The 9,145-nt window shown below is 47.9% G+C and overlaps 1 long non-coding RNA gene across 1 annotated transcript; it reads left to right on the forward strand.

Annotated features, from left to right (window-relative positions):
- The first annotated feature begins 4,633 nt into the window (after window positions 1-4,633).
- Window positions 4,634-8,148, forward strand: LOC117802379. The gene is made up of 4 exons (XR_004625691.1): window positions 4,634-5,240; window positions 5,705-5,831; window positions 6,510-7,008; window positions 7,767-8,148. It is a non-coding gene; the product is annotated as an uncharacterized LOC117802379 (long non-coding RNA).
- The last annotated feature ends 997 nt before the right edge of the window (window positions 8,149-9,145 follow it).

A 9,145-nucleotide genomic window follows, 5' to 3' on the forward strand; every position in this document is an offset into this window, starting at 1 on the left:
GACACCATGATCAATTAACCAATGCCAAAGTGCTCTGTGCAGGTCAAACCATTCTGATCAATGCTTTTACTCTGTGTCCATTATGGTAACCCCCTTGCCTCTGGTGATTAAGTGTCTGACACTTGGTCTCTGTCACCTGGGCATCCCATCATTTCCATGAATTTGTGGAACCTACTTCAATGGTAGCAATACCAATGTGATTCCTGGTCCACAGTAATTAGCTACCACGGGTTTTTCAAAGGTATTGGCCGTTCCCTTCTTGTAGTATGCATACCATATCGCAAAGCCTTGGTGAAGGGAATGTCCTCTGGACCCTCCGGTGGACACGATTAGAAGGTGGGTAAGCAGGTATCACATAACACACCTACTTCAACATTCTGACTTCCGTAAGCCTTTGGCCACCTTCCTTTATATTACAACAAAAAAGTTCTAGCATTTCAGTTGCACTGGGTGTCGGCCACCACTGGATGTAGGTTTTATTTCAATAAGCCGAGCAAACTGTAAGAGCCACTCTAAGCTACTCGAAGTAACGCAGTGAATTCAGAATCTCTGCGCCGGATACCTATATTGCCTGCAACAGATTGCAGCAGTCTATTCCTTCCACCCTGATTCAACACCAACAAGATCCATTTCTAAACATGTTCCTCAGGTTTCTATGAATATAAATTGGCAAAACTTGGCAATTCTTTCGTTTTTCTATGACATTTTCACATGGATCACACTGTAATTCATAAACCTGGGGTCTGCTAAAACCCTAGGTGTCAGTCTAGAAGCGGTGAGAGTGGTGGGGACAGGTCCTAAGGAGAACCAATAGTTTCCTGCCAGGCATCTTAGGTCTTTGATCCTGGTTCAGGCGCAGTGAAAGTTTCTTCCGAAGACGGGAGACTGAGCTCTTCATTTAGGGAAGAGGAACAGCTACTCTTAGCAAAGAAGGCTCAGCAAAATTCTGAGTTCAAGCCCCTCAGCTTCATCTGAATCTCCCCATATCCCAGTCTTCAGAGTCTTACTTCTTCCTAGTCAGTATGCTAACTGTAACAAAAGAGATCCTGTGAGGTCATGATTTCAATTTGCATTATTCAGCCTAAGATTAGACTGTGAATTTGATTTCGAGAAATCTTGGCCCTGTAGCCATAGGAGCTATGGGTTTCCTTAGCCAGACCTTAAGCTGGAGACTTACAGTCCTAAGATCATTATTTTCTTTCTCCAAGTTCTCCAGCACACCTAGAAGCTACTACCAATCCCTTTTCCCTCCTTATTTTCACTAAAATATTCTGTGGTAGCAACTGCTTGGTCATCCAAAGCCTTGCTTTCTATAGGCACTTACAGGTATTATAGGTGGTAATTTAAGTAGCTGCTTTGTCACTGCATGCCATGGACTGCCAGTGTCCCCTTTGTCACGGGCATCAGGATCATGAATGCCTTTAACTACAATCAGACCAGAGATTCTAGAAAACTTTCTAGAAAACCATTCCAGAACTGATTCAGAGAACCCATCCTTTGGATTCCCTTCCTCGTGTCTTGACTGGGGAAGCAGGGCCACTCTCGATACAAGATGAAGGATTTCTTATAGGGGTTAGACTTAACATCATTGTGAGAGAAGCAGTGGAAGAAAAGGTCTGGAAAAGAAAAGTTACTAATCAGAGATGGCAAAAGGCAACTGGTGAAGAACTTTGGTTGGGGGGAGACCCTTGCCTCTGTGTCTCCTGGTTGTTTCTGAAGTTGGTGCAGGGCAACCAGTCATGAAGACAAGCTGGCTCTGAAGGGGGACCGAGCAAGGACAACTTGGGACCCACGACTGTCTCTCACCACATCTGTCCGTGCCAGTGGGGGTGGCCTACCAAAGACACGCATCCCACCCTCCGTGGAACTGCCCACATGTCTGACCCAGGACTCAGCAGGAGCTGGCGGGGCTGCAGAACGGGCTCCTTCTCCATGGCAAGGGGGTGAGCGAGCAGATCAGCGGATGTGAGCCATGGTGGCAAGGAGGTCCCACAAAGACGTGCAACTGGGATGATTGTTCCCTCACTCTGCCTTCCAAACCTCATGCCAGTTTCTCTTATTCTAGTGGTAGGGCCAACTGGAAGGAGGGTCATACAAAGAAGGTAAACCTAGGAAATGTTGTTAAAACTTAGCTAGTCTGGTCCAGTACAAAATCACCCCAGCTGTCAATATTTGGTAGCTCTTATTTAAGAAACTCTGTATCTAACCTAAGGATCAGGGCTGTGAGGGAGATGTCAAGAGAGGCAGCTGGAGAAGAGCTATGTAAGAACATGAATCAGGCTAAATTAAGACTGTTTTTGAGAGTTTACTCATAAAATCAGGATCCGGGAAGCCACAGTGGAGGGCAGGCTTTGCTCCGGAACGTTTCTGCATTGGACAACCATGATGATAACCTACCAGGCTCTTAGAGGGCATTTCGTGGTTTGTGAAGTGCTTTCACATCCATCATTTCATTTTGGGTGGATGGACCTTGTGTTTCCTTAGCTGACTCACTACGTACGTCTTGAGGACCTGTCCTATGCCAGGCTCTGTACGGGGCGGATTACATATGTTGCCCCTAGATAGGATATCTCCCTTCTATTTCACTATCTCTCTGTGACAAAGGGATCGTGGATATGTTGCATTTAAAGAAATGATGGCTATCACTTATCACTTACCACACGGAATACGGAGATGAACAAGACCCTCCCCTTGCTCTCCGGAACAGGTGGTAAACTTTTTCTGGAAAAGGGCAAATAGTGACTCTTTTAGGCTTTGTGGTCCACGCGGTCTCTGCCACAACTGCTCAACTCTGCAATTGCAGAGAAAGCGGCCACAGCCAATACACACATGAATGGGTGTGACTGTGTTTCGATGAAACTTTATTTACAAAAGCAGATGGTGGGACAGCTTTCGCCCGGGAGCCCTAGATTGCTCACCCCCGCACCGCAAGGTCGCCGGCTAGAGGAGAGACTAAAGCAAACGGCTCGTTCTGAGACAATGTGGTAGAGACAGCCACAAAGGGCTGTGCAGGCAGATTGCATACGTGTCTGAGGAACTGGTGAGGCCTTTGCACAGCCTTTCTAGAATCATGACCTCTGTGGGTCCGTATTTCCAGGCCACTGCCATCCGAGAACCTGGAAATGGTTGCAGACAGATGCAGAGTGGGACACTGGGCCTGCAGCTAACCATGTGCATCTGCCCCGAGGCAACAGTCTTCCCGTGAAGGAGCCTGTGGTGTGGGGGGTCAGGTCCACTCTTGGCCTCCTCTCATGTACTAACCATCCCCCAATAGTTCCTCCTCCTTGGCAGTGTGGAAGCTGTGGGCTTGGCACGACACTGCCCTGAGATAACACTTCCTCGCCTGCCAGCCTCAACTTCTCCTGACTCGGAGTTGGGAAGCAATACTTCCCAGTTAAGTGGGTCACCAGCCTCCATTTCCTAGAATGCCCTTCGGGTAACATCTTCCACAACAGCTCTCTTACATTGTTACAAGGAGGGAGGCTTCAGCTCAGGACAAGGGAGAACTCTCTAGAATGACCGAAGCAGCCTCAAACTGGAATGGGTTGCCTCGGGCAATGAGTTTCTGATCAGTATGGGGTTGGAGCGGGGCTGAGTGACCACCTGGCCAAGAAGGACTCAGGAGCCTTTCTGTCCTGCTTTCCTATCAACTAGCTCCATGACCTTGGACAGATTTCTTGACCTCTCTTAACTTGGCTTCATCAGTTGAACATGGGGATAGTGTCTCTCTCATGCAGCTGTTGGGGCAATTACATGAGAATGTCATGCAAATTCTTAGCATCCAGCAGCCTGGCACGCAGTGGATTCAGGACAGCCTGAGAGGGGCTCTGACTTCGGTGGGGTGGACTGAGGACTGGCGTGTACAGTTCTTTGATACACATTATCTCATGAGAATCACTTTCCATGCATGACATGATTTCAGGGAATCCCAGAAACAAAGGGATATGACCTCAGCGGATCCCTCTGCAAGCTCCCTAATATTGGACATGATGAAAGAACATTTATTAACACAAAAGGATTTTATTTGGAGGAGAAAACAGCTGTAGGATTTTTGTGCTTCATAGTTTTTCATGTGTATAAGCCATTTTGGTCAAAAGGGATGCCAGCATAAAAGTGTTTCCATTTCAATCTGAAGGAAGTTTTGCTTTTTCAATGTCTATATTAACAAAGGTTTCATGGATGTGGGAGGAGGGTGGGGAAATTTTTGCTTGCCACCCATTTAAAATATATTACCTCAGGGGATTGCTGTTAGAAATCGGCAGCCATCTATACCAGTCCTCCACAGAATAAAAGCATCTGAATTTGTGGGCACAGGGAAGTGCAGCTTCGTTTTCTCAATGCAGATGGAAAGAATCCCAAGAGACTAGTGAAGCAAGAAATTATCAAAGCTGTGGTATTTACCAAGTAACGTCGTGCCAGGGCCCGGCGAGCTGCCACCATGGCTGGCAAGCCCCATTGCCCTCACTGACTGGTGCAGAAGGGGCTCACTGGCCTGGGAGAGAGGAAGCAGGAAGTTTGCTGAACCCAGACAGAAGAAAAAGAAGTCATTCTGGAGAGTCCCAGCAGGTGGGGGAGCCCCTTTGCACAGTGAGGCTCTTTTGACCCAGAGCACACACAATAGAGCTCTCTCAGGAGGGAGATTTTTTTCCCCCATGGGTTTCTTCTTGGCCCGTGGGATTTATTCTAAGCTGGCTTTCTCTGAGTGTGAGTTGTCTTGGCCTTTGGTTTTCTTTCCTTTTGGAAGCCTCGGATCTTTCCATTGTGTACCATGTCCCTGTTAGGAGGCTGAGTCACTCTGCCTTGCACTCTGCAGCCTCGACATTCCCCTCTGAATGAAGGTAAGCTGGTGGATGTCTGGTGGCTCAGTAGGGGAAAGGGCACCTTATCGCCCTGTCCCAGCCCCATGCACCCCCTTGGGAATACTGTGGAGGGACATAGCTTTCAGATGAGATGGTGTCTGTAAAAGGCTGGCAGAGGCTGCTTAGGCCAGATGACCTTTAAAGATCTTTTCCAGTTCTGAAATTCTAAGATCCGAAAATGGTGCGTGGACCCCAAACAATGGCACTTGAAGAAGAACAGACAGAACGGAAGCTGTGCATGACTCAGAGGAGACACCAGAGCTGCCTTTATGATCCTTGCAGTACAGAAAGGAGGACGAGAGATTCGTCTTAGCATATGTGGCCTCGGAAGGTTGAAATTGTGGCTGGAATTTTATCACAGGATGGGAGTGTACATTTCAGGTAGAAAAGGAACCCCGATTGGGCAGCCAGGGCCCCAGGCGTAAAGCCTGAAGACTGGTTTTGAATCCTGACTGTCAGTGTGACCCTGGGTTTGTGTGTGACCTTACCCTGCTGACCCCCTGTTTTCTCATGGGTCAAATGGTGATCGCGAGATTGGGCTTGCTTTGGTCATCAGGCTTCTGTGAGGCTCGGAGACGATACAGGAAAGTGCTTGTGAAGTCTGCCATTCTACAGGTTTAATCTTATTGTCTAACACCCTAAGAAATAGGTGCAGCCATAGGGGGTCTGAGGTAGGAGCTGCTAAGACCTCAGGGATCACACCGGTATAATTCCCAGGGTGGTTATATGACCCCTGCAAGAGCTGCAGGAAAGACACGTGGGGTACCTCGGAGCCATGATGCAGCCCCACCTTCCCAGTGGAGTTTCATTTTACTCTTACTTTTTTTTTCTGCTTACAAAAATAGTACATGCACCACAGAGTATGAAAAGCACGAAGAGGAAAGCTTTCAAACACTTCCCATGATTCTGCTGGGCGGCTGTATTCACGGCTGAAAATTTGATGAATACCTTTCTAGTCTTTTTTCCACGCAGGTATGTATTTAAACATAATTGGAATATTTCATGCAACATTTTGCATATGAGTTTTTCTCTTTGTGTGCTATGCACTTTGCCATGAAAATTCATTAAGCAGTGTTTAAGGCTTGTATGATGGTCCACCAGATGGTTACAATGGATACCAAGGTTCTGTCCTAATTTTTTGTTGCTGTGAATAATAGAGTTGAAATTCTTATACTCTGTACCAAACGCTGTAAGTGCTGCCTCACCATTAAGCAAAAGTTTCCTATAGATTTTTCCAGACAATTTTGGCCATTCTCTAATACTCTTAAGTGTCCTGGCTTTCGTAGGGATTCACACGTTTGCTCCAAAGTGTTAGCGGTCTACCCTGATGACTTGTGTGGTATATGGGGCAGAATATGATAAACAGTTGAGGCCCAAAGCCCTATTGAAAGTATATATATATATATATTTCATTAACTATTTATTTTTGTCCTGTGTGGTTCCCAGAGATTCTTAAGGCATCTGAGTTTCCTTTGTCTTTCCTGGTTTAAGTTTCAGATTAGACGTGTGGCAGTTGGTCCCCAAAGATGGTCTCCAAATGAACCTCACACATCCAAGTCCTGGAGAAGTTTCCTCTTGAATCGACACTGCCCTGGGGCTCACCTGTGAGCAATTGCATGCAGAGATGATGTTGCTTTACTTTTGCTGCAGGTCAGAGAAAGTCTTGCAGTTGCGGCCTGGGTCTCTGGGAACACTCACTCTGAGCAAGGTCTCGACATGCAAGAAGTCCAGTTGTCCTGAGATCATCATGCTATGAGGACTCCTGTACTAGTCACCTGGAGAGGACTGCCTAGCCAGGCACCATGTCTTTCAGCCAGCCCCGTTGAGGCACCAAGCAGGGGGGATAAAGAAGCCATCTTGGACACCCAGCCCAGACAATTCTTCAGATGACCCAAGTGCTGGCTTCCACCCGACTCTAACCAGACCCCGAGGAAGAACCACACAGCAGCTGAACCCAGTCAACCCATAGACCATGCTAGTTTTGAAGAATGAAACAAATAGGACACAACCCTTCTCACCTTCAGGGAGCCCCGATCTGCTGTGAGGATGCAGGCATGAGGCAGTGAGCTGATGGGATCCAACCCAGGAAGAATGAGCCTCACAGTGGACTGGTCGTTCTGCCAGGAGATGAGGGGCTTCTGCCTATAGAGTAAGGATTTTCTGAAAGGATGACATTGATTTGCACCTTGAAAAGTGCCTGGGAGCTTACCAGTTGACACGGTGGTGGAGGGGTGGCCCAACGGAGGGAGACTCAGGCACAAAAAGATAGTATATCCTGGATGGAGAAGAGCGGGGAGTAAAAACCAGTGGGAGAAGCAGGTCCTGACATGACAGCCTCATATGCCGGGTCATAAAGCAGAAATCTGCTCCTCCCCAAAATAGGGAGCCAATCAAGGACTTTTAGCAGCTGGGCTACATGATGAGATTTGCTCTTAGATCACTTTGGCTTCCTCCTTTCATTCAACAAATATTCACTGAGGTTCTGGCTAGTTGTTGGGCCGGTAATGCTCTAGAGTGCCGATGTCCAGAAGAAATTAAGTGGGAACTGTGTCTGTAATTTTTAATTTCTAGTAGCAATACGTAAACTCAGATAAAAGTAACATGTGGAATTAATCTCTTATAATAATCTCTTTTATGGAACCCAATAGCTCCAAAATATGGGCATTTCAACAGGTAGTCAATATAAAAATTTACTGGGATACTTTACATTGTTTTGTTCTTTGACTTTGAAATTGGTGTATATTTTACTCTCAGAGCTCATCTGAACTCGGACTAGCTACGTTTTGAAAGCTCACCACACACCGGTGGCTTGTGGCTCTTGTAGTGGGAGGGGCAGCTCTCGAGGCAGGGGACGTCGTGGGGAATAAGGCAGGCGAGGCCTCTGCTCTCACGCAGCTTCTATTTTAGGGGCGCAGGGTGAAGATTGAGAATAAACCAGTAAGAAAGTAAACTGGCGTTGTTGGAGACGGTGAGAAGCAGTGTGAAAACGAAGAAACAAGTAGAATGAAAGCATCAAGCCGTGCTGGTGTGTGCCTGAGGTCAGGCAAGGACTTGCCATGGAAGGCACGCGTATTGTGACACCTGGGTGACAAGGTGGCACCAGGTGTGTAAGACTTTCGGGGCAGAGTCTGTGGGGCTCTGCTGGGTGCTGCAGAAGGGGCCCAGTCAGAGAGGAGGCTACTGCCACAGTCCCGGGGAGGGACAGCCACGCTCCAAGCAAAGGCTGCCACAGAGGGGGCTGAGGGGCGAGCATGAAGCCCCAAGGCGTGTAGGCAGCAGAATGTGCAGACTTTGTGGCTGACAAGAGTCTGGGCGAAAGAATCTGGGGGATTTCCAGGACTTGGACAAGGTAAAGATGCTGGTTTCTTTTATTTTCTCTCCGAGGGGTGAGGAGAGGAGCAAGACGCGTTCATACTGGGGCATGATGCGTTTGAGCGGCCTGTGGGATATATGAATGGAGACGCTAGTGCTGATAAAGGTTCATAAGATCGTCATTAAATTGTTCTTCCTTCCCTCTGATCAGTCAGGGGGAAATCCCTGCTTCTCCTCTTAGCCCTTAAAGGCGTCTTGGACAGATTCATCATTTTCAGTTAATTAAATCTCAGTCAAGTGAATGTACTAAAAACCACTGACTCGTACACTTTAAAATGCTTAAAATGGTGAATTTTATGTTACATGAATTTTATCTGAAAAAAAAGAATTGCAGTTGAACTTCCTTTAACTCCCCAGTCTCCCATCTGGTTCAGAGCTTGCCTGCCCCCCAAGTGCAGGCTATCCTTCACCGCTGAGGGATTCGTGTGGGGAAGGTGCAAAGCAGTTCTTGCTGTCCTCCTCTTCCTGTCCTGGGCTCCCCTGTCTTTATGAAATGGAGCCGGAAGGTGGGTCAAGGGAGGTGAAGGTCATTTTGTGTTTCTGGCCTCATGGTAGGGAGTCGTCCTTGACCCCGCTCTGGTTCTTTGAACTGCTGGTGGCCTCCAGCTAGATGGCCATCTGTCTAGGAACGGTGAATATGTTATTCAGCCTCAGGTGGGCCCCTCCTGTTACCAAGCACCCCTCAGACCGGGGCCCCGCTGACAGTCTGCACCCCCAGCTCCCTCGCTTGGCAGCTGTTGGGCAACCCTATGGCTCCCGTCCTTGCAGGGCTCTGTGTTTGCTCGTGGCAGCAGGAGGAATGGCACAAATGCTCAGGAGACTGCCTGAAACTGGGCTGAGGTGTCTGTCCTTCTCTTAACAGGCGCAGACTCACAGTCCTGCCAGGCCAGACAAGAAGCGGGCACTGCCTCTAC

This window comes from Ailuropoda melanoleuca, chromosome 1 (assembly GCF_002007445.2).
Source record: "Ailuropoda melanoleuca isolate Jingjing chromosome 1, ASM200744v2, whole genome shotgun sequence".
In the NCBI taxonomy this organism is placed as follows: Eukaryota; Metazoa; Chordata; class Mammalia; order Carnivora; family Ursidae; genus Ailuropoda; species Ailuropoda melanoleuca.